At 43.6% G+C, this 25,122-nt stretch overlaps 1 pseudogene across 1 annotated transcript; it reads right to left on the bottom strand.

Annotated features, from left to right (window-relative positions):
• On the bottom strand, positions 1 to 24,671 carry LOC311139957 (DC-STAMP domain-containing protein 2-like; annotated as a pseudogene). Its single transcript has 13 exons — positions 24,527 to 24,671; positions 22,966 to 23,136; positions 22,627 to 22,728; positions 22,297 to 22,491; positions 18,967 to 19,180; positions 18,642 to 18,808; positions 18,233 to 18,397; positions 17,513 to 17,680; positions 4,775 to 4,826; positions 4,363 to 4,490; positions 3,740 to 3,833; positions 377 to 517; positions 1 to 280 (listed from the first exon to the last, which is right to left on the bottom strand). The product of its transcript is annotated as a DC-STAMP domain-containing protein 2-like (transcript).
• Between the last annotated feature and the right edge of the window lie 451 nt (positions 24,672 to 25,122).

Here is a 25,122-nt window from a genome sequence, read left to right as displayed (position 1 = left end):
TCATCCCTGAGAAAGTTGCGGTTGTGAGTTGTGGACAAGGCTGTGGACTGTGACCGTTCTCAGGGATCCATCCTGAGAATGGTCAATCCGGCCAGAGGTGACAGAGTGAAAAGAGGCGTCACTGTCTGAAGTGTCACTGTCGAACCCTTGGGTCTCCAGGCCCCCTCTCACACAGACGGCCGAGAGGAACAATGTTGGGTTGGGGTTGTGGTCATAGTCATGGTCACTAGGCTCAGAGTGGTCCTGTTCTGAGTAGTCTTGGTAAGTCATATCTGGATCACTGGGGATGACAGGCAGAGATACTGAATGCTCAATTAAATGTCAGATCATGATAATGTCCCCTTCCACCAGACCTATACTGCTGCAGGCCCCACACTGCACCCTACTCTCTGAGGGCCACCGCCGGGTTGCCATGGAGATCCTCCTCTTCATCAGTCTCCTGGTGCCCCTGTGGGTGATGTGTGGGGAAGTTAGGGCGGCGGTCCACAGGCCCAGCTGCTCATCATCACTGGAGTCTCTGGAACATACAGGTTATACCACTGTTACAACACACAACTGCTATTCTGTATGACTAAGGGACACATCCCAGTTCATTAATTAATTTCTATTCCACATTAGTTATATGTTTAGTTACTATGAGAAAAGTGGTTTCTAGTGACAAAATGGCATTGGGACAAGTGAGTAACTTACTGTATCTTAAGTGTAACCAAATCAAATCCATTTTTATTTGTCACATGCACCGAATACAACAGGTGTAGACCTTACCGTGAAATGGTTACTTACAAGCCTTTAACCAACAATGCAGTTCAAGAAAATTAGTTAAGAAAATATTTACTAAATAAACAATAACGAGGCTATATACAGGGGGTACCGGCACCAAGGCTTGTGGGTAGAAGCTGTTAACGAGACTTTTGGACCTAGACTTGGCGCTCCGGTACGCACTACCCTCTGTAGCGCCTTACGGTCGGATGCCGAGCAGTTGCCATACCAGGCGGTGATGCAACCGGTCAGGATGCTCTCCATGGTGCAGCTTTAGAACATTTTGAGGATCTGGGGACACATGCCAAATCTTTTCAGTCTCCTGAGGGAGAAAAGGTGTTGTCATGCCCTCTTCACGACTGTCTTGGTGTGTTTGGACCATGATAGTTTGTTGGTGATGTGGACACCAAGGAACTTGAAACTCTCGACCCGCTCCACCACAGCCCCGTCGATGTGAATGGGGGCGTATTCGGCCCTCCTTTTCCTGTAGTCCACAATCAGTTCCTTTGTCTTGCTCACGTTGAGGGAGAGGTTGTTGTCTCTGACCTCCTCCCTATAGGTGGTCTCATCGTTGTCAGTGATCAGGCCTACCACTGTTGTGTCGTCAGCAAACTTAATGATGGTGTTGGAGTCGTGCTTGGCCACTCAGTCGTGGGTGAACAGGGAGTACAGGAGGGGACCAAGCACGCACCCCTGAGGGGCCCCCGTGTTGAGGATCAGTGTGGCAGATGTGTTGTTGCCTACCCTTACCACATGGGGGTGGCTCGTCAGGAAGTCCAGGATCCAGTTGCAGAGGGAGGTGTTTAGTCCCAGGGTCCTTAGCTTAGTGATGAGCTTTGTGGGCACTATGGTGTTGAACGCTGAGCTGTAGTCAATGAACAGCATTCTCATATAGGTGTTCCTTTTGTCCAGGTGGGAAAGGGCAGTGTGGAGTGCGATTGCATCATCTGTGGATCTGTTGGGGCGGTATGCGAATTGGAGTGGGTCTAGGGTTTCCGGGATGATGGTGTTGATGTTACAAACAAAGTGTAACATGATAGATAAAATCAAATCAAATGTATTGGTCACATACACATGGTTAGCAGATGTTATTGCGAGTGTAGCGAAATGCTCGTGCTTCTTGTTCCGACAGTGCAGCAATATCTAGCAAGTAATATCTAACAGTTCCACAACAAAAACCTAATACACACAAATCTAAGTAAAGGAATGGAATAAGAATATACACTGCTCAAAAAAATTAAGGGAACACTTAAACAACACATCCTAGATCTGAATGAATGAAATAATCTTATTAAATACTTTTTTCTTTACATAGTTGAATGTGCTGACAACAAAATCACACAAAAATTATCAATGGAAATCAAATTTATCAACCCATGGAGGTCTGGATTTGGAGTCACCCTCAAAATTAAAGTGGAAAACCACACTACAGGCTGATCCAACTTTGATGTAATGTCCTTAAAACAAGTCAAAATGAGGCTCAGTAGTGTGTGTGGCCTCCACGTGCCTGTATGACCTCCCTACAACGCCTGGGCATGCTCCTGATGAGGTGGCGGATGGTCTCCTGAGGGATCTCCTCCCAGACCTGGACTAAAGCATCCGCCAACTCCTGGACAGTCTGTGGTGCAACGTGGCGTTGGTGGATGGAGTGAGACATGATGTCCCAGATGTGCTCAATTGGATTCAGGTCTGGGGAACAGGCGGTCCATAGCATCAATGCCTTCCTCTTGCAGGAACTGCTGACACACTCCAGCCACATGAGGTCTAGCATTGTCTTGCATTAGGAGGAACCCAGGGCCAACCGCACCAGCATATGGTCTCACAAGGGGTCTGAGGATCTCATCTCGGTACCTAATGGCAGTCAGGCTACCTCTGGCGAGCACATGGAGGGCTGTGCGGCCCCCCAAAGAAATGCCACCCCACACCATGACTGACCCACCGCCAAACCGGTCATGCTGGAGGATGTTGCAGGCAGCAGAACGTTCTCCACGGCGTCTCCAGACTCTGTCACGTCTGTCACATGTGCTCAGTGTGAACCAGCTTTCATCTGTGAAGAGCACAGGGCGCCAGTGGCGAATTTGCCAATCTTGGTGTTCTCTGGCAAATGCCAAACGTCCTGCATGGTGTTGGGCTGTAAACACAACCCCCACCTGTGGACGCCAGGCCCTCATACCACCCTCATGGAGTCTGTTTCTGACCGTTTGAGCAGACACATGCACATTTGTGGCCTGCTGGAGGTCATTTTGCAGGGCTCTGGCAGTGCTCCTCCTGCTCCTCCTTGCACAAAGGCGGAGGTAGCGGTCCTGCTGCTGGGTTGTTGCCCTCCTACGGCCTCCTCCACGTCTCCTGATGTACTGGCCTGTCTCCTGGTAGCGCCTCCATGCTCTGGACACTACGCTGACAGACACAGCAAACCTTCTTGCCACAGCTCACATTGATGTGCCATCCTGGGTGAGCTGCACTACCTGGGCCACTTGTGTGGGTTGTAGACTCCATCTCATGCTACCACTAGAGTGAAAGCACCGCCAGCATTCAAAAGTGACCAAAACATCAGCCAGGAAGCATAGGAACTGAGAAGTGGTCTGTGGTCACCACCTGCAGAACCACTTCTTTATTGAGGGTGTCTTGCTAATTGCCTATAATTTCCACCTGTTGTCTATTCCATTTGCACAACAGCATGTGAAATGTATTGTCAATCAGTGTTGCTTCCTAAGTGGACAGTTTGATTTCACAGAAGTGTGATTGTCTTGGAGTTACATTGTGTTGTTTAAGTGTTCCCTTTATTTTTTTGAGCAGTGTATAAATATATGGATGAGCAATGTCTTAGCATAGGCTAAGATGCAATAGATAGTATAGAATACAGTATATAGAATAGATAGTATAGAATACAGTATATACATAGCTGACCACAGTTAAGTGGTCAGCTAGAATCTAACAGGTTAAACAAGTCATGAGTAATGCGCCCCTGTGGAAGACTCACAGCTCTTCCTCACAGTCCTCCTGAAAAGTCAGGGGTCCCATGCAAACTGCACACACCTGGCCCATACTCTGGAAGCACTGCTTACAGTATACCCCTGTGGACATTAAAACAGCAAATGGGCTAGAGTGCAACAAACCACAGTGGAGCAGTTGAATGGAACAGAAAAGTCAGATTTCCAAGGGGAACATAAAACTAATCAAGACCAGGGGGTATTTCACAAGATAGTATCAAAGATATGGCTCGCAAACATGGGTTAACATTCTGAAACAACATGTAATCCCTAAGTTGTTTCAAAGAGTTGCAAATCTGGCTTTGAGAAACACACCCCTCGTGGTCCTTCACCAAAGGTGTTAGCTGAATTCTTATCCTTCTAGGCTGAGTCAACAGTTTAACAGAGTCAACTCCCTCACTGTACACACAATAAGGTCAAACTCCATTTCATTTCACAAGGAAAAATATAAGATTTTATGACACTCAAAGAAAAGCGGTACATGAAAGGCTGGTAACATTTATGAGCTTGTAGAGTCTTTAAAGGAAACAGATGTATCTACTTTTCAAGGGGGTCCTATAAACAAAAGCAACATAAAGCAAAGACCTTAAAGGCCTGAGTTAGGCTGCTGTACCTTTACACTGAGGGGTGATGCATGTGACCATGCGGGGGTCGTCATGTCCCACTCCTCTCCTTCCACAGGCCATGCAAGAGACAGAGGACACCCCCAGAAACTCAGCCAGGTAGGACCCACCTGGGAGGCTAGATTAAAGAACACATCATTAGCTGTAATAACATTAGTGATGTGTCAAAGTTATCTGTACACACATCCACTATAAATATGTGTAATGTGTTACAGTCCTCAACTATTCTGGATTTACATGGTCAAAATAAATGCACTAGTTAAAATACTAATATGGTGAAAAGATGGGAAATGGCTTCAAGAATGGGAGATTTAGGAAATGGACATTCATTTATTGTCTGGAGGAAGTTGGTCCCCTCTCCGTCTGCCCTGTTCCTGGCTACAGACCTCAGCAGGGCTTTACCTAGAGACGTACGCTGGCTCTGGATCCTCCTGTGGAGGAGCTGCACCCGCTCCTGCCCCACAGAAGAAAGAGAAACACCTTTACCTGCTCTATGTTATGTTAAAAGTGTTGAAGTGTCTGGATCTGGAAAAGGTGCTGGACAAATATAATGTATCTGCAGCCTGGCCCAGTATATAATCTATAGAATTTCCTGATCATGCTTTGTCAATCTCAGAGAGGAAATTAGACTGTCACCAGGGCAAGACAATAAATACCCATTGGCAGACAATATACATATACAGGTAATTGCAAAAATAAAGGAAACACTTGAGTAAAGGAGGGATACAAAGTACACTGCTCAAAAAAATAAAGGGAACACTTAAACAACACAATGTAACTCCAAGTCAATCACACTTCTGTGAAATCAAACTGTCCACTTAGGAAGCAACACTGATTGACAATACATTTCACATGCTGTTGTGCAAATGGAATAGACAACAGGTGGAAATTATAGGCAATTAGCAAGACACCCCCAATAAAGGACTGGTTTTGCAGGTGGTGACCACAGACCACTTCTCAGTTCCTATGCTTCCTGGCTGATGATTTGGTCACTTTTGAATGCTGGCGGTGCTTTCACTCTAGTGGTAGCATGAGACGGAGTCTACAACCCACACAAGTGGATCAGGTAGTGCAGCTCATCCAGGATGGCGCATCAATGCGAGCTGTGGCAAGAAGGTTTGCTGTGTCTGTCAGCGTAGTGTCCAGAGCATGGAGGCGCTACCAGGAGACAGGCCAGTACATCAGGAGACGTGGAGGAGGCCGTAGGAGGGCAACAACCCAGCAGCAGGACTGCTACCTCCGCCTTTGTGCAAGGAGGAGCAGGAGGAGCACTGCCAGAGCCCTGCAAGATGACCTCCAGCAGGCCACAAATGTGCATGTGTCTGCTCAAACGGTCAGAAACAGACTCCATGAGGTTGGTATGAGGGCCCGACGTCCACAGGTGGGGGTTGTGCTTACAGCCCAACACCGTGCAGGACGTTTGGCATTTGCCAGAGAACACCAAGATTGGCAAATTCGCCACTGGCGCCCTGTGCTCTTCACAGATGAAAGCAGGTTCACACTGAGCACATGTGACAGACGTGACAGAGTCTGGAGACGCCGTGGAGAACGTTCTGCTGCCTGCAACATCCTCCAGCATGACCGGTTTGGCGGTGGGTCAGTCATGGTGTGGGGTGGCATTTCTTTGGGGGGCCGCACAGCCCTCCATGTGCTCGCCAGAGGTAGCCTGACTGCCATTAGGTACCGAGATGAGATCCTCAGACCCCTTGTGAGACCATATGCTGGTGCGGTTGGCCCTGGGTTCCTCCTAATGCAAGACAATGCTAGACCTCATGTGGCTGGAGTGTGTCAGCAGTTCCTGCAAGAGGAAGGCATTGATGCTATGGACCGCCCGTTCCCCAGACCTGAATCCAATTGAGCACATCTGGGACATCATGTCTCACTCCATCCACCAACGCCACGTTGCACCACAGACTGTCCAGGAGTTGGCGGATGCTTTAGTCCAGGTCTGGGAGGAGATCCCTCAGGAGACCATCCGCCACCTCATCAGGAGCATGCCCAGGCATTGTAGGGAGGTCATACAGGCACGTGGAGGCCACACACACTACTGAGCCTCATTTTGACTTGTTTTAAGGACATTACATCAAAGTTGGATCATCCTGTAGTGTGATTTTCCACTTTAATTTTGAGGGTGACTCCAAATCCAGACCTCCACATTTGATTTCCATTGATAATTTTTGTGTGATTTTGTTGTCAGCACATTCAACTATGTAAAGAAAAAAGTATTTAATAATATTATTTCATTCATTCAGATCTAGGATGTGTTATTTTAGTGTTCCCTTTATTTTTTTGAGCAGTGTATATTGAAAGCAGGTGCTTCCACACAGTTGTGGTTCCTGAGTTAATTAAGCAGTTAACATCCCATCATGCTTAGGGTAATGTATAAAAATGCCCAGTTGCCCATTATTTTGGCTGCCGTGGCTAAAAGAAGAGATCTTAGTGACTTTGAAAGAGGGGTCTCAAAGCAGTATAGGGGGTTTAAAGGGTATTTGTGTGTCTCAGTCACCAGATCTCAATTCTCAACCCAATTAAACACTTATGGGAGATTCTGTTGTGGCGAATGTTTACGACGCCCCGTTTATATGGTGACGTATTTGATTACGCCGTACGTCATCTTCACGGAGTCTTGCCCCTTACTGAACGGACAAGTGTAGTGTTTGTAATGCAAGATGGAGGAGAGCTGTCTCTCGTCAGAGATTGCATTTATTTTGGGAGATTGTAAAATGTGACCTTTACATTCAAGACAGGATAAATATATTGTTACAGGTGATAATAAACATATTTTGTTTAGTTACAGTGAGGGAAAAAAGTATTTGATCCCTGCTGATTTTGTACGTTTGCCCACTGACAAAGAAATGATCAGTCTATAATTTTAATGGTAGGTTTATTTGAACAGTGAGAGAAAAAAATCCAGAAAAACGCATGTCAAAGATGTTATAAATTGATTTGCATGAGGGAAATAAGTATTTGACCCCTCTGCAAAACATTACTTAGTACTTGGTGGCAAAACCCTTGTTGGCAATCACAGAGGTCAGATGTTTCTTGTAGTTGGCCACCAGGTTTGCACACATCTCAGAAGGGATTTTGTCCCACTCCTCTTTGCAGATCTTCTCCAAGTCATTAAGGTTTCGAGGCTGACGTTTGGCAACTCGAACCTTCAGCTCCCTCCACAGATTTTCTATGGGATTAAGGTCTGGAGACTGGCTAGGCCACTCCAGGACCTTAATGTGCTTCTTCTTGAGCCACTCCTTTGTTGCCTTGGCCGTGTGTTTTGGGTCATTGTCATGCTGGAATACCCATCCACGACCCATTTTCAATGCCCTGGCTGAGGGAAGGAGGTTCTCACCCAAGATTTGACGGTACATGGCCCCGTTCATCGTCCCTTTGATTCGGTAAAGTTGTCCTGTCCCCTTAGCAGAAAAACACCCCCAAAGCATAATGTTTCCACCTCCATGTTTGACGGTGGGGATGGTGTTCTTGGGGTCATAGGCAGCATTCCTCCTCCTCCAAACACGGCGAGTTGAGTTGATGCCAAAGAGCTCCATTTTGGTCTCATCTGACCACAACACTTTCACCCAGTTCTCCTCTGAATCATTCAGATGTTCATTGGCAAACTTCAGACGGGCCTGTATATGTGCTTTCTTGTACAGTGGGACCTTGCGGGCGCTGCAGGATTTCAGTCCTTCACGGCGTAGTGTCTAACCAATTGTTTTCTTGGTGACTATGGTCCCAGCTGCCTTGAGATCATTGACAAGATTCTCCCGTGTAGTTCTGGGCTGATTCCTCATCGTTCTCATGATCATTGCAACTCCACGAGGTGAGCTCTTGCATGGAGCCCCAGGCCGAGGAAGATTGACAGTTATTTTGTGTTTCTTCCATTTGCAAATAATCGCACCAACTGTTGTCACCTTCTCACCAAGCTGCTTGGCGATGGTCTTGTAGCCCATTCCAGCCTTGTGTAGGTCTACAATCTTGTCCCTGACATCCTTGGAGAGCTCTTTGGTCTTGGCCATGGTGGAGAGTTTGGAATCTGATTGATTGATTGCTTCTGTGGACAGTTGTCTTTTATACAGGTAACAAGCTGAGATTAGGAGCACTCCCTTTAAGAGTGTGCTCCTAATCTCAGCTCGTTACCTGTATAAAAGACACCTGGGAGCCAGAAATCTTTCTGATTGAGAGGGGGTCAAATACTTATTTCCCTCATTAAAATGCAAATCAATTTATAACATTTTTGACATGCGTTTTTCTGGTTTCTTTTGTTGTTATTCTGTCTCTCACTGTTCAAATAAACCTACCATAGAAATTATAGACTGATCATTTCTTTGTCAGTGGGCAAACGTACAAAATCAACAGGGGATCAAATACTTTTTTCCCTCACTGTATATGACCAGAACCTACAACAAAATGGATATACAGTTGAAGTTGGAAGTTTACATAAACTTAGGTTGGAGTCATTACAACTCGTTTTTCAACCACTCCACAAATTTCTTGTTAACAAACTATAGTTTTGGCAAGTCGGTTAGGACATCTACTTTGTGCATGACACAAGTAATTTGTCCAACAATTGTTTACAGACAGATTATTTCACTTATAATTCACTGTATCACAATTCCAGTGGGTCAGAAGTTTACATACACTAAGTTGACTGTGCCTTTAAACAGCTTGGAAAATTCCAGAAAATGATGTCATGGCTTTAGACGCTTCTGATAGGCTAATTGACATAATTTGAGTCAATTGGAGATGTACCTGTGGATGTATTTCAAGGCCTACCTTCAAACTCAGTGTCTCTTTGCTTGACATCATGGGAAAATCAAAAGAAATCAGCCAAGACATCAGAAAAAAATTGTAGACCTCCAGAAGTCTGGTTCATCCTTGGGAGCAATTTCCAAATGCCTGAATTTACCACGTTCATCTGTACAAACAATAGTACGCAAGTATAAACACCATGGGACCACGCAGCCGTCATACCGCTCAGGAAGGAGACGCATTCTGTCTCCTAGAGATGAACGTACTTTGGTGTGAAAAGTGCAAATCAATCCCAGAACAACAGCAAAGGACCTTGTGAAGATGCTGGAGGAAACAGGTACAAAAGTATCTATATCCACAGTAAAACAATTCCTATATCGACATAACCTGAAAGGCCGCTCAGCAAGGAAGAAGCCACTGCTCCAAAACCGCCATAAAAAAGCCAGACTACGGTTTGCAACTGCACATGGGGACAAATGTTGTACTTTTAGGAGAAATGTCCTCTGGTCTGATGAAACAAAAATAGAACTGTTTGGCCATAATGACCATCGTAATGTTTGGAGGAAAAAGGCGATGGCTTGAAAGCCAAAGAACACCATCCCAACCGTGAAGCACAGGGGTGGCAGCATCATGCTGTGGGGGTGCTTTGCTGCAGGAGGGACTGGTACACTTCACAAAATAGATGGCATTATGAGAAAGGAAAAGTATGTGGATATATTGAAGCAACATCTCAAGACATCAGTCAGGAAGTTAAAGCTTGGTCGCAAATGGGTCTTCCAAACGGACAATGACCCCAAGCATACTTCCAAAGTTGTGGCAAAATGGCTTAAGGACAACAAAGTCAAGGTATTGGAGTGGCCATCACAAAGCCCTGACCTCAATCCTATAGAAAATGTGTGGGCAGAACTGAAAAAGTGTGTGCGAGCAAGGAGGCCTATAAACCTGACTCAGTTACACCAGCTCTGTCAGGAGGAATGGGCCAAAATTCACCCAATTTATTGTGGGAAGCTTGTGGAAGGCTACCCAAAACGTTTGACCCAAGATAAACAATTTAAAGGCAATGCTACCAAATACTAATTGAGTGTATGTAAACTTCTGACCCACTGGGAATGTGATGAAGAAATAAAAGCTTAAATAAATCATTCTCTCTACTATTATTCTGACATTTCACATTCTTAAAATAAAGTGGTGATCCTAACTGACCTAAAACAGGGAATTTTTTAGGATTAAACTAGGATTAAATGTCAGGAATTGTGAAACTGAGTTTAAATGTATTTGGCTAAGGTGTATGTAAACTTCCGACTTCAACTGTAGTTTTTTATCTGGTTTAATAGTTTATCTACCTTTTGCACGACAAGAAGAGAACGTGATCAAACTGTATTCACTTTTTAAGCATTCAATTTCTGTCTGTTCTTTTGTCCTGAAATCAAGACAAGCACATCTGTATTGCAGTGCAGTGCTGACCTGCCTGTTCCCCTTAAGTCTTGACATTGTTTAAATTCTATGCATTGCTCACATTCCTCTTTCTCCTAGACTCCCAGACCAGTAGACTACTGCAGAACAAGTTATATTGTGCCTGTCCCAAACCACAACCTGAAGTGGCTATTGTGAACAAATCTGTGGATCTTTTTATTTCAGTGTAGTTTTTATGTAACTAACAGCCCCTAACTCGTCAGTGATTGCAGATCTAAAGGAAATGGATAGGTGTAAGCGACAGCTAAGCCCACTGTAAAGGTAGACATCTATTACTACACCTAACTGGTTCCTTCAGATCAGCAAAACAGAAGTGGTAGGGGCTAGACGCAGGACTGCCAACCCTGTTCCTGGAGAGCTACCGTCCTGTAGGTTTTTGCTCCAACCCTAATCTAGCACCCCTGATTCTAATAATTAGCAGGTTGATAAGATCAATCAGGTTAGGAACACCTGGGGTTGGAGCAAAAACCTACAGGAGGGTAGCTCTCTAGGAACAGGGTTGGGCAACCCTGGGCTAGAGGATGGGGCTTGGGACTGGACAGATTAGGAGAAAGGTGTGACTGGGTCATAACGTACCCGTTCTCATTTGGGGTGGACCTGGCACACACAAGCCTCCTTAACCGCTTGACGTAGCTTCCAGCGAACACAATGAACAAGGAGAGTCCATAGAGGAATCCTGTGATAAGAGAGAGGAAGCGAAGCAAACCGGTTATTTTGGCCACTGGGTGTCAGTGTTAAACAGAAAAATATCTATATTTCCTCTCACAGCAATTGTCGATTACAGAGACCCTGTAGAACAGGGTTCTTCAATTCCGGTCCTGGAGGGCCGAAACACTTCAGTTTTTTATTTCTACCTGGTAGTTAATTGCACTCACCTGGTGTCCCAGGTCTGAATTAGCCCCTGATTAGAAGGAGAGGATGAAAAATAGAGGTGTTTCGGCCCTCCAGGACCGGAATTGAAGAACCCTGCTGTAGAATTTACTCCATATCCCTTGGCCAAGGGCGAGATACAGGTAACTGCCAAAATAAAGGAAACACCAACATAAAGTGTCTTAATAGGGAGTTGGGCCACCACGAGCCAGAACAGCTTCAATGCACCTTGGCATAAATTGTAGTGTCTGGAGCTCTATCGGAGGGATGAGACACCATTCTTCCACAAGAAATTCCATCATTTAGTGTTTTGTTGATGATAGAAAATGCGGTCTCACCCAACGCTCCAGCATCCTCATATGTGTTCATGTGGTTGAGATCTGGTGACTGACACGGCCATGGCATATGATTAATATCGTTTTCATGATCATCAAACCATTCAGTGACCACTCTTGCCCTGTGGATGGGAGCATTGTCATCCTTTTGGGGCATAGCCATGGTAGCAAAAATAATGGCCTGCCCAGCATTTTTAGCATGATGGGATGTTAACTGCTTAATTAACTCAGAAACTACACCTGTGTGGAAGCACCTGCTTTCAATATACTGTGTATCCCTCATTTACTCAAGTGTTTCCATTATTTTGACAGTTACCTATATATTAATGTTAGGGGCAAGTTCTACCAGATATTTTAATGTTAAAAGTCCACAAAAAAGATATACAGTACCAGTCAAAAGTTTGGAAACACCTACTCATTCAAGGGTTCTTCTTTATTTTTTTACTATTTTTTACATTGTAGAATAATAGTGAAGACATTAAAAACTATTAAATAACACATATGGAATCATGTAGTAACCACAAAAGTGTTAAACAAATCAAAATATATGTTATATTTGAGATTCTTCAAAGTAGCCACCCTTTGCCTTGATGGTAGCTTTGCACACTCTTGGCATTCTCTCAACCAGCTTCATGTGGTACTCACCTGGAATGCATTTCAATTAACAGGTGTACCTTGTTAAAAGTTAATTTGTGGAATTTCTTTCCTTCTTAATGTGTTTGAGCCAATCAGTTGTGTTGTGACAAGGTAGGGGGGTATACAGAAGATAGCTATATTTGGTTAAAAAAAACAAGTCCATATTATGGCAAGAACAGCTCAAATAAGCAAAGAGAAACGACAGTCCATCATTACTTTAATAATAATAATAATAATAATATGCCATTTAGGAGACGCTTTTATCCAAAGCGACTTACAGGACATGAAGGTCAGTCAATGCGGAACATTTCAAGAACTTTGAAAGTTTCTTTAACTGCAGTCGCAAATACCATCAAGCGCTATGATGAAACTGTCTCTCATGAGGACCGCCACAGGAAAGGAAGACCCAGAGTTACCTCTGCTGCAGAGGATAAGTTCATTAGAGTTACCAGCCTCAGAAATTGCAGCCCAAATAAATGCTTCACAGAGTTCAAGTAACAGACACATCTCAACATCAACTGTTCAGTGGAGACTGCGTGAATCAGGCCTTCATGGTCGAAATGCTGCAAAGAAACCACTACTAAAGGACACCAATAAGAAGAAGAGACTTGCTTGGGCCAAGAAACACGAGCAATGGACATTAGACTGGTGGAAATCTGTCCTTTGGTCTGATGACTCCAAATGTGAGATTTTTGGTTCCAAACGCTGTGTCTTTGTGAGACGCAGAGTAGGTGAATGGATGATCTCTGCATGTGTGGTTCCCACCGTGAAGCATGGAGGAGGAGGTGTGATGGTGTGGGGGTGCTTTGCTGGTGACACTGTCTGTGATTTATTTAGAATTCAAGGCACACTTAACCAGCATGGCTACCACAGCATTCTGCAGCAATACGCCATCCTATCTGGTTTGCACTTAGATGGACTATCATTTGTTTTTAAACAGGACAATGACCCAACACACCTCCAGGATGTGTAAGTGCTATTTGACCAAGAAAGAGAGTGATGGAGTGCTGTATCAGATGACCTGGCCTCCACAATCACCCGACCTCAACTCAATTGAGATGGTTTGGGATGAGTTCGACTGCAGAGAAGGAAAAGCAGCCAACAAGTGCTCAGCATATGTGGGAACTCCTTCAAGACTGTTGGAAAAGCATTCCAGGTGAAGCTGGTTGAGAGAATGCCAAGAGTGTGCAAAGTTGTCATCAAGGCTAAGGGTGGCTACTTTGAATAATATAAAATATATTTTGATTTGTTTAACACTTTTTTGGTTACTACATGATTCCAAACGTGTTATTTCATAGTTTTGATGTCTTCACTATTATTCTACAATGTAGAACAATTGTAAAAAAAATAAAGAAAAACCCTTGAATGAGTAGGTGTGTCCAAACTTTTGACTGGTACTGTATAATGTTGTCTATCAATAATCTAATAAAAAGCATGAGCTGGCGCACACCCCCCCAAAAAGTTGGTAGAGGTGCTGACTAATGGCGAGTAAACTGTATGCTATAAAAATATATAAAGAGAGTTGCACACTCTATATACAAGCTCCCGGTAATTTATTGGGTAAACCCCCAACCTTTCGGCATCACTGCCTTCTTCAGGGTAATGTCATGAATGCTTGAACCAAGTTATGTAGACAGTACAATTAGTGCAACCAATGACAATAGTCAGGGGTGTGTCATAGTTATTAGGGTGTATCAATAATGACAAACCACCTGGTACTGACAACTTTGATGGAAAATTAGCCACTCCTACTTGCCATTTCTTCAAGCTAAGCCTACAGGAAAGTGTGTGCCCTCAGACCTGGAGGGAAGCAAAAGTCATTCCACTACCCAAGAATAGCAAAGCATCCTTTACTGGTTCAAACAGCCAACCAATCCTGCTACTGACCCTTAGTCAACTTTTGGGGAAAAATTGTGTTTTACCAGATACAATGATACAATTTAACCAGAGAGCGCCCTTAGATCATGGGAAAAGGCTGCACTTGACTGTTGCACATGGTGAATGGCTAGGCCCGCTACGCTATGAAACCACACACTATTGCAGAGACTTTGGTATTACCGGCCAAAATTGATATGGTGAAAACAATGTGTGGGGAGGCAGAGGCAAAGAAACTCACATCAATACCTTTGTCAGATAACACTGTTAAACAAATAATTTAATTTATGCTATTGCTATCAATCAAGAGGAAACTGACTGAACGACTCAAAGACTCCCCAGCATATGCTCTCCAAATGGATGTTAGCTGTGAGGGCCGAGATGCCCATGCATTGACGTTTGTTTGCTCTACATGTCGGGGGATGCTATTCACAAGGATTCACAAGGACAGATTAAACGGCATTTGGGATGTTCAATGTGCTGCGTGGCTATATTGACGAAAAACAGATTCCATATGGGATCAAATGGTGGGCTTTTGCACAGATGGGGCTCCATCTATCACGGGACAGCGGGAAGGCCTCAGCACTCTAGTTATGAATGTGTCTCCCTCTGCCATTTGGACGCATTGTATGATACACCGAGAGCAACTGGCGGCAAAAGAGCTGAGCACAGAACTTGGAGATACTGTACACTGCTGCAGGTAACTTTGATTGTAAACTACATCAAACCACATCCACTGCGCGCATGCCTGTTCGAAAAACTATGTGATATGGGATCAGAGCATGACAATGTTCTATTTCACACCGCATCATTAGTAAGTGTCCCACATGACTGAAGACAACTCACCTCCAACGCTTGGAAGAGCACTTTGGGACAGACCTACTTCCCAATCTGTTTGACTGTGATCCTGGCTCAGTTGAAATGCTGGTAAGTGAAATCGAACAGCTGATCGAGCGGTCATGTGACCGAACACTGCAGACAATGCATTCACGGGTAACTACGGATGTGTTTTGGTTCCTGACTCAAAGGGAATACCCTGCTGTCTCCCTCTGAGTATTAATGCCGCGTTCAAAACAACTGGGAACTCGGAACTGGGAACTCGGAAATCTCCGACTTCCAACTTCAGTGCGCTGAAGACAACTGGGAACTCGGAAAGAAATTAGCTCCGACTGGGAAAAATAGTTTTGAACGGTCATCCAACTCGGAATTCCAACTTTGGAACTCGGGCCTCTTTCTAGAGCGCTGACTTTCCGACCTAAAGATCACTGACGTCATGATTTGAACTTATCTTTTTCAGAGTTCCTAGTTGTCTTGAAAGCACCATAAAACTCATGGTAGGCTACCCTTCGCCAGTTCATTTATGTGTGAAGCTGGATTCAGTGCTCTCGTCTGCATTAAAACCAAATATTAATCCAGGTCGACCACGCCCCCTGACTTTGAGAAGCTCCGACGCGACATGCATCAAGCACACCCATCTCATTAGTGGTGAGATAAGAGACATTATGTCAGATTCATTTGCAATTGACTGCCCCACATTAAAAGTATGTGATGGTGAGTTGAGAAGACAATCAGAAATACTGTTAGAATGTTTTTCATTTGACTGCCATAGCCCCAAATAAAATGTTAACATTGGCTGTTAATTACATAATTATTTTCACATGGGTGGGGTCGCGAGAATTTTCAGATATTAAAATGGGGTCGTGGGCCAAAGAGGTTTGGGAACCCCTGCGCTAAACCCTAAACCTAATCTAAATATTGTAATGAACAAGTTGAGGAGACTAAATTGCTTGGTGTAACCCTAGATTGTAAACTGAAATGGTCAAAACATATTGATGCAACGGTAGCTTAGATGGGGAGAGGTCTGTCCATAATAAAGCGCTACTCTGATTTCTGACATCATTATCAACAAAACAAGTCCTACAGGCCCTAGTTTTATCACACCTGGACTACTGCCCAGTTATATGGTCAAGTGCCACTAAGAAGGACATAGGCAAATTACAGTCCCAGAACAGAGCAGCACGGCTGGCCCTTAAATGTACACAGAGGGTTAATATCAATAACATTCATGTCAATCTCTGCTGGCTCAAAGTAGAGGAGAGATTGACTGCATCACTACCGGTCTTCGTGAGAGGTATTGACGTGTTGAGAGCACCAAACCATCTGTTCAAACAGCTAACACAAAGCTCAGACACCCATACATACCCCACAAGACATGCCACAAGGGGTCTCTTCAGAGTCCCCAAGTCTAGAACAGACTCTGGGAAACGCACAGTACTAAATAGAGCCATGATTACATGGAACTCTCTTCTACATCAAGTAACTCAAGCGAGCAGTAAAATCAGATAAAAAAAAACCAGATAAAACAACACCTCACAGCACAACACGGACTGTGAAAAGACACACACACACACACACACACACACACACACACACACACACACACACACTCTCTCTAACACACAAACATTGTAATGTAATATTGTATTATACCATGGCATTCTTTTCTGATTGCCTTTAAGGGCACGGTATATTTGCAAGGTAGAATTCAATGGCTATAGTTCATTTTTACACGTTTTGTTTGAACTGTTTTTGAAAGCAAAGGTCGAATTGAACACAGTATTGGTATTGTTGAATTTGATTTTCATAATAGCAAGCTAGGACTGATGGTTTGGTTAGTTAAACTAGCAAGTCTGTTTGTTTGGTTACCATGGACACTACTGTAGCTATCTAGTAAACTTGCTAGCTACTTTAATGGATGTTGAACACATTTCTACAAACAAATGAACACATTTCTAGTGCCAAATGTGTTAAATTATAGCCATGGTATGAAAGGGATAATCAACTCGGGGCTCTATGCGTTCTCTGGAAAATAATGCAACTCCATGGAAGGTCAGTTCCACTCCACTAGAGCATGGTGGAACACACCTTCCACGTCGTTCATGATTTTCCATAGAACGCATAGCCCCTCGTTGATTATCCCTTACTTAATGTAGTATTGTAAATGTTATATTGTACAACTGTAATAAGAGTAATAATGTAATAATGTCTTGTATGAAGTATTATTTTATTTATAATGTAGGCTGTTGTTTTGTTTTGTTTTGATGTAATTGTTTTATTCCTGTTTGGACCCCAGGAAGAGTAGCTGCTGCCTTGGCAGCAACTGGGGATCCTAATAAATACTAAATACTACTAGTCTAGGTGTTACCTATGAGCATGTATCCTGAGTGGTCTGGCTCTGAAGGCTCCATCAGACACTTCTTGCTGAGAACGGTGATGTTGCCCTTCTGCAGAATGTCAAAGGAAGTCACTATGTCCTTGAAGATGTCAGAGGCATAGCCTGTGCCGTTTACTTCAACAGCCACTACGATGGGTGCTAGAGAGAGCACAAAGAGAGAACACAATGTCTTGGATGATGTTGTTTGTTCCAAATATAGTTTGATATACAATTTCATTAGAATAATCTGTACTGTAGTATTTAATTGGAAACTGATGTCCAGTTTAATTCCTTTATTGTACTGAATAGAATGGAGTAAACTGATGTTCAGGACAACTCTTCAGGTTTCAGGCAAGGTTACTCATCACACCGAACAACCACTTTCTCTCATAAAATAAACTGTTAATTATGTCTAAAATAACTAAGTCCAAAATAGCAGCCCAAACAAAATATGTACAAACAAAATAGCTGTACAAACATGTTTTGAGACTCGGTTTGTTTGCAGTGTTTCTGGTTTCATTCAGGTAAATATAGTTTTTGGAAGCAATTATGAATGCAGACATTATACCTCTCGTCTATTCCTGTTTTTAACCATGCACCTGTGAGTACACTGATGGGTAGGGTGGCTAGTAATATTTCCAATGTATTTATTACAGTAAATAACCTTGAACTGAACATAATCTATTTTCCTGTAGCCTGACTCAATCTCACCTCTAGCCACAATGCCCCCCTGGGCTTGGGGGTGCACCAGGTCAAACATCCAGAAGATCATCAGGTCCAGCGCCACCACCAGGCATCCCATGGCTATGTGTCTGAGGATGGACACTGCGCTGAGGGCAGCCGTCCGCCGCTCCCTGGTCGTCAGGTACACTGAGACTAGAGGACAGAGACGGGTGTGGGGGAGGGGAGGTTAGGTGGGTGTTTTCACTGCCATGACATTAATGTAACACTGACTTTCTCTTTTCACCTTTCTAGATGTTTTATTTTTGTTCTCTCTCATTTTCTAATTTCTCTATGTCCTTTCACTCCCTACCTTTTCTCTCAACACCCACACTGCTTCCCCCCTACAATCCATGTATCTTTTCTTCTCCTCTTTCCTGTGCATTCCCTCTCTTCCTGCTCCACTCATATGGTCTGATGTAGGTGCGGGCCTCTCTCTGGCTGAGCGGTAGGACAGGGGGTTATCCCTCTCTAGCCAATCTCTGGTCCAGCTCCTCAAACTGCTCTGTGATGTAAGTGTTGTCAAAGTCATCCTGGTGCAGGTACTTGTGTTTGTACAGGACAGACCTTTAAAACACACACACACAGTATAGAGCAGAGTTTCCCAAAATCGGTGCACGTTTAGTTTTTTTCCCTAGCACTGAGTTTGGGAAACCCTGGTATAGAGTATACCGCTCCTTGTCAAACCTTGTTTGCGTGACCCATGTGAATGAACATAGGCTCACTGTAGGTACATAAGCATCAGAAGGAAGAGGCCTATGTAGGCTAGCAGCCCCATCACTTCCTGGAAACGTCTCAGCTCCACCGACACTTCCTCCATCATATCCTGTGACACCTGCTGCAGCGACTGACTGCTGTTCACATTTATGTCAAAGTGCATAGAGGCCGATATGTTGAACTCAAACTCCTTCTTCATCTTCTCGAAAGCTGCTATGGTTGCTAGAAGAGAGCAAGGAGACATGCACTTCAAGAATGTGCCACTGTGCATTTGTGACTGTTTAGTGTGGCCATCAAAAAGGAGTTACAGTAGAATTATGGTATTGAAGAATGTTCTACCTTTGAAAAGAGAAGTAGTACAAACTATTATTTTGTACCTCTGCACTTTACTTACGAGCAGCAATCTTTGTCTTCATGTGGCCAACAATGTAAGAAGGGATGATGCAAAACAGCTGACCAACTGAAATGAGAGGAATGTATTGGGAATTACTGTCCTCATACCTACAGATGACATGACCTATAGCTAATTTACGTGACAAATGCATCTCTGCATCACAGGCTCCATTTATTGACTCATAAAAAACATTGTGAACGGTCATTAAAAGTAAACCCAAGTGTCATGTCAGGTTTATAAAACAGCATTATAAAGGATTTATGACCCATAGTTCAAGAAAGTGAAATGTCACCATTCACTTTATGCTGAGAGCAGCATTCTAGATCTCCCAAGGGCCAGGAAGTGTGTTTGATCTTTTACATTTTTTTTAAACATTTTTTTTTGTCATTTAGCAGACGCTCTTATCCAGAGCAACTTACATGAGCAATTAGGGTTAAGTGCCTTGCTTAAGGGCACATCAACAGATTTTTCACCTAGTCGGCTCGGGGATTAGAACCAGCAACCTTTCAGTTACTGGCACAACGCTCTTACCCACTAAGCTACCTGCCGCCGCGCAGTACTCTTACCCACTAAGCTCTCCTCCTCCTGTCTCTGGCCCTTGGGTCATGTTTGGATTAAAAAGTCACCAGTGCCAGAGAGCAGCGGCGCATATGAAACAATAATTCATTTGAAAAGAAAACAGGGGAGGCAGATGGATGGAAGGAGGAGACAAAGGGATGGAGGGTGACTCACGGCTGCGCTCCTCCTGGGGAATGTGACAGGAAACCTGAGAGCGGTGTGGGGCTGCAGGGTTTTAACCAGGCCTTGGCCCCTAAGTTACCCTGGCCTCCTAAGCTAAAGAATAACACTGAGCACTGCAGAGCTACCAGAGAGGAGGGCTGTGCTGTACCTCCACACTGATGTCAACCTCACAACAATGGGTGATCTATTTTTCCATGAGCTAACATATTTGTAGTCAGCACTTTTTCGCCATTATTATGAAAATCGAAAAAAACAGGCTTGGGTGCGAAAAAAGGGAACATTTTAACTGAGTTTCAAAGATTTTAAACCACTGACAACCCAGCTAGCACATTCATTTTTTTATTTAACTAGGCAAATCAGTTAAGGACAAATTCTTAATTACAATGACGGCCTACCCCGGATGACGCTGGGCCAATTGTGCGCCGCCCTATGGGACTCCCAATCACGGCCGGATTGTGAAACAGCCTGGAATTGAACCAGGGTCTGAGATGCAGTGCCTTAGACCACTGCGCCACTCGGGAGCCCAATGTTCTGAGAACCATATGTTTCTTAGAGCTTGGTGAAAGAGTGGTTGTCCTATGGTTATTTTGCATACAACCTTCCCATAACATTTCCTACAGGTTTCTTCATGGTTCTATTTAAAGTAATGTTCTCAAACTGTTCAGAGAACGTTAAGAAACAACGTTCTTCTGTGGTAATTTCAGTATAAGGTTTTCTACAGGTTTCCTCATGGTTCTATTTAAAGTCATGTTCTCAAACTGTTCAGAGAACGTTAAGAAACAACGTTCGTCTGTGGTAATTTCAGTATAATGTTTTCTACAGGTTTCCTCATTGTTCTATTTAAAGTCATGTTCTCAGAACGTTCAGAGAATGTTAGGAAACAACGTTCTTCTGTGGGAATTCAAGTACTTCAGCATAAGGTTTTTTACATGTTTCCTCATGGTTCTATTTAAAGTAATGTTCTCAGAACGTTCAGAGAATGTTAGGAAACAACGTTCTTCTGTGGGAATTCCAGTACTTCAGCATAACGTTTTTTGCAGGTTTCCTCATGGTTCAATTTAAAGTCATGTTCTCAGAACATTAAGAAAACTTTCCATAAAAACCACAAGAAAACATTAGCAACGTTCAAAGAACATAAACATTCCATTCTCAGCATCAATAAAACTCTCTCTATCCTCTATCTTGTTAAGTGTTTTCAGGTGTGTTGGCCACACCTGATCTTAATGAGTGCTTGTTTGCTTTGAAATAGGGTCTGTTTGGATTGACTAAAATTAACAGTTTTGTATTAGTTAAAAAACATGCCATGCTAGCTCCATCCTCGTGGCGCAGTGGATTAATTCCATGGATAGAGAGCAGAAGATCATAGGTTTGAATCTCACTGACACCATGCCACAATAAAAAACAAATGTGTTTGCATGATTAATGCAAATTAATTTCAATGTGTCCTATCTATGCTTGGAGTTCAAAACAGTAAACCTAAGGTAGCAGTGTTATTAAAAGTCTTATTGAAACATGTTCTCAGAACGTTATTAAATAACCTATAATTTCCATTCACAGAACGTTAATAAACCTCCCAGGAAAACTTTTTCAGAACCTCCCCGCAACCTGAAAATGTACGTTCCCAGAACAGGCAAACTTGTTCACTTCTGTTCTCAGAACGTTTAGACAATGTTCACCCTCAACAGTAAGGAAACTTATGGCTTCGTTCCCACAACCAATGGGAAACCAAAAATGTACGTTCCCATAACTTCTAAGGAACCAAATGTGCTAGCTGGGAATGACTTAAAAACAGAGAACAAACATCTCAGATAAAATATGTAATGGTTAGGTGCCCTAACAAAGTTGTACATCAAAATGGCTCTTTAAGAGAAAACTTAAGCTAAGACTGCGACAATGACAATACAGATATGACAAGCTAACTACAACACTACCATATATGTTATTATTTATTAAACAACAGACACCTTCCACAGTGATTGATGTCCTTTTCACATTTCCTTTGTTCTATTGATACAGCTGTATATGTGCTAAAGCCTCTCAGGTTTCTACTCTTGCGATTTGAAGCTGCTTCTTTGTGGACAATCATTTATCCCTCTGACACTCTGACAAACAGCTACCCTTCCTCTACTACTGACAGCTGTGGGAAGTAAGGGTGAGAGAGGATAGTGATTCTACTGTATGATGGAACAACATGTCAACCAACCTCGAGTGAGACCACAGAGGGGGCGGAACCCATCCACAATGTGACAAAGGAAGTTGAACACGGACAGGAGCTCCATGCAGTCATCACGGGCATCATCAAACAGCTTGTTACACTTCTTATAAGGGGTGCCCAGTTTGTCATTACACACCTCGCCAATGCCGACCAGGAAGTGTAACACGTTTCTCAGGGAACGAGCTGTAACAGGGGGCAGAGGGAACAGAAATCAATGGAAGGGTTCATTTGGAGAGTTAAATTGTTAGATACAGTAACTGTACTAACAGTGTCTTCAAATAATGACAGCATTAGAATAAGCATGGCCCACAGACGTACCTACATGGCGGACAGTCTCGGTCAGGGCCTTGATTAAGTTCTGTACCCTCCCAGCCACAGAGTGGGCATTTTTGGTGATCTCTTTTATCTTGCCCAGCACAGCTGCAACAAGTGGACATTAGGAGCTTGTAAGGGTGTGTGACATTGCAGAACACTTAGATAGATTGTGTAGAAATGATATTGTAAAAGGAGTCATCGGCCATATTGTCTCCACCGGCCATGTCCTTCCAGTTCAGTGACCATGGAGAAAAAAAAGCTAGCGTGAACTATTTGAGACATCATGTATAATGAGTGTAATTACAGCTGTGTTGTGTGATTTTATGGAACAGCTGGACTCACAGAGAAGAGGTGTAGTCGCTCGCTCCATCAGCTGCTGGGTCTGGTTCATGGCCAGTTCGGCCCCACACACCACGCTGTCCGCTGCACGGTCAAAGTTCTCCAGGGTGTTGGTCATGGGGCCCTGGACCAACATGGAGAACATGAGGAACAAGAGGAAGTTCTTGCCCTTCACTGTGAGGAAATTCATAAAAAGGTGCGTTAGTGATACCCAGAACAAGTTGGCCTACTGGCTAATGCATTGTAGGCCATTCCTTCCACCCAAGGGCGTTTCTCTGATTTTTTTCTGGGATGGCCAAGGGAGGGATCAAGAGCCAATCATGATGGCTGGCAGGCCATGGGAAATCAGCAAACTGTATCACAAATAGCATTGAATAACTGTTTAAACTGATTTGTATCTGCCCTAATTTATTCAAAATAATTAATTTGAAGTGATCGCTATGAATCCATATTCAAGTTATTGAGGATCTACACTGATCTCAAAAACTACCTCTCAGAATCCATATGATGGAAAACTTGATGGAGAACTTTAACCCCTAAATGAACGTCTTGTCGGGTTCTTTTGGCTAAGCAAAACCCAAGCAAAAATTACTCCAGCCATTATCACCTTGGCTGCTGTAGCTTTATTCACCCATAGCCTACAGCAATTAGCTGCTACACACTAGCTCAGCACCGCCACAGATGGTTTGTTTACATAGCAGGTTAGGATAACTAACGTGGTAGGTTAGGATAATTAGCGTGGCAGGTTAGGATAACTAATGCAGCAGGTTAGGTGAATTAACGTAACAGGTTAGGAGAATGAGGTTAAGGTTAGGAAAAGGATGAGGGTTAGCTACAATGCTAGTTGTCAACAATTGTAGACCCCGACGTGACCATTAGATGGAGCTGTAGGCCTACTCCGTCTAGCCACAATGGAAGAAATGTAAACAAACAATCTGTGGAAGACAAATCATCAGTAGCGTAACACCACGGTAACCATTTTGGAACTGTGAGCTTATTGGTCCGTTTGAAATAATTGTTTGTGTGCTCTAATTTACGAGTACGCGCCTCCACCTGTTCCGTACAAAAAGGTGGTATTTCCCTTCTCATGCAAGTTCCTACACCATCATGGGAAACAATATATCCAGTTTGCAGCAATCCCGGTTCAGTCGTTGTTTAGACAGGCAGCCCAATTCTGATCTATTTTCCCTCTAATTGGTATTTTGAGAAATCACATCAGATCTGATTAGTCAAAAGACCAATTAGTGGAATAAAATATAAGAATTGGGCTACCTGTCTAAATGTTGCCAAAGTGTTGATTTGAATGGGTAAATCAATCGTGGTCCTCTGTAGCTCAGCTGGTAGAGCACGGCGCTTGTAACGCCAAGGTAGTGGGTTCGATCCCCGGGACCACCCATACACAAAAAATGTATGCACGCATGACTGTAAGTTGCTTTGGCTAAAAGCGTCTGCTAAATGGCATATTATTATTTATTTTTATTTAAATGGGTGCATTTCAACGCACATAGGCATTTTTGGGGGGTATGGTTAAAACAATAATCTTCATCTGGTGTAGACTACTCACTTGAACACAGCATTGGCATCATGAGCATTATATTCGCTCGCACGCGGATGGAGAGGCCCATGCCAAATGCTGTGAGGAACGCTATGGCGATCGTGGTATACACGCAGTACCACAGTCCTTGGTTCTGTACGAACAGTGCAGTCATTCCGTACACAGAGGCAAGGAATAGGCCAAACAAAAAATCGCCCAAACTCCGCACAAGCCCACGCAGACGAGGATCACGGAAAGGTTTGGTCTTGCTTCATGGACGACGCCTTGGGAATCTGGGAACCCTGTCAAAAAGGTTAGATATTTAGGCTAAACTCACCAATGACCACATTATGTAGTAGGCCTATGCGTGTCAATAATGCCAATTTGTACAATGCATTTCCTTACTGCTTGAGGACCCCCCTCAAAAACTCCATGGCGGCTTGGCCACTTTGCACGAACCTTTGAAGACCATGTATGCTATGCTATGCTATCACCATAGACATAAGATTTGTTTTCTTATTTCTAAGTCTGTCACTATGGAATTGTCATTGTTCTTGTAGCAGGCCTCCACAGAATTAAGTTTCATTATGAGGTCACCAAGATGGAGTTCTTCTTCCCTCTTCTAG

This window comes from Coregonus lavaretus, assembly GCF_964263955.1.
Source record: "Coregonus lavaretus genome assembly, chromosome: 13".
NCBI lineage: Eukaryota > Metazoa > Chordata > Actinopteri > Salmoniformes > Salmonidae > Coregonus > Coregonus lavaretus.
The sequence above is the reverse complement of the archived record's forward strand: the minus strand, read 5'-3'. Positions and strand labels throughout refer to the sequence as shown.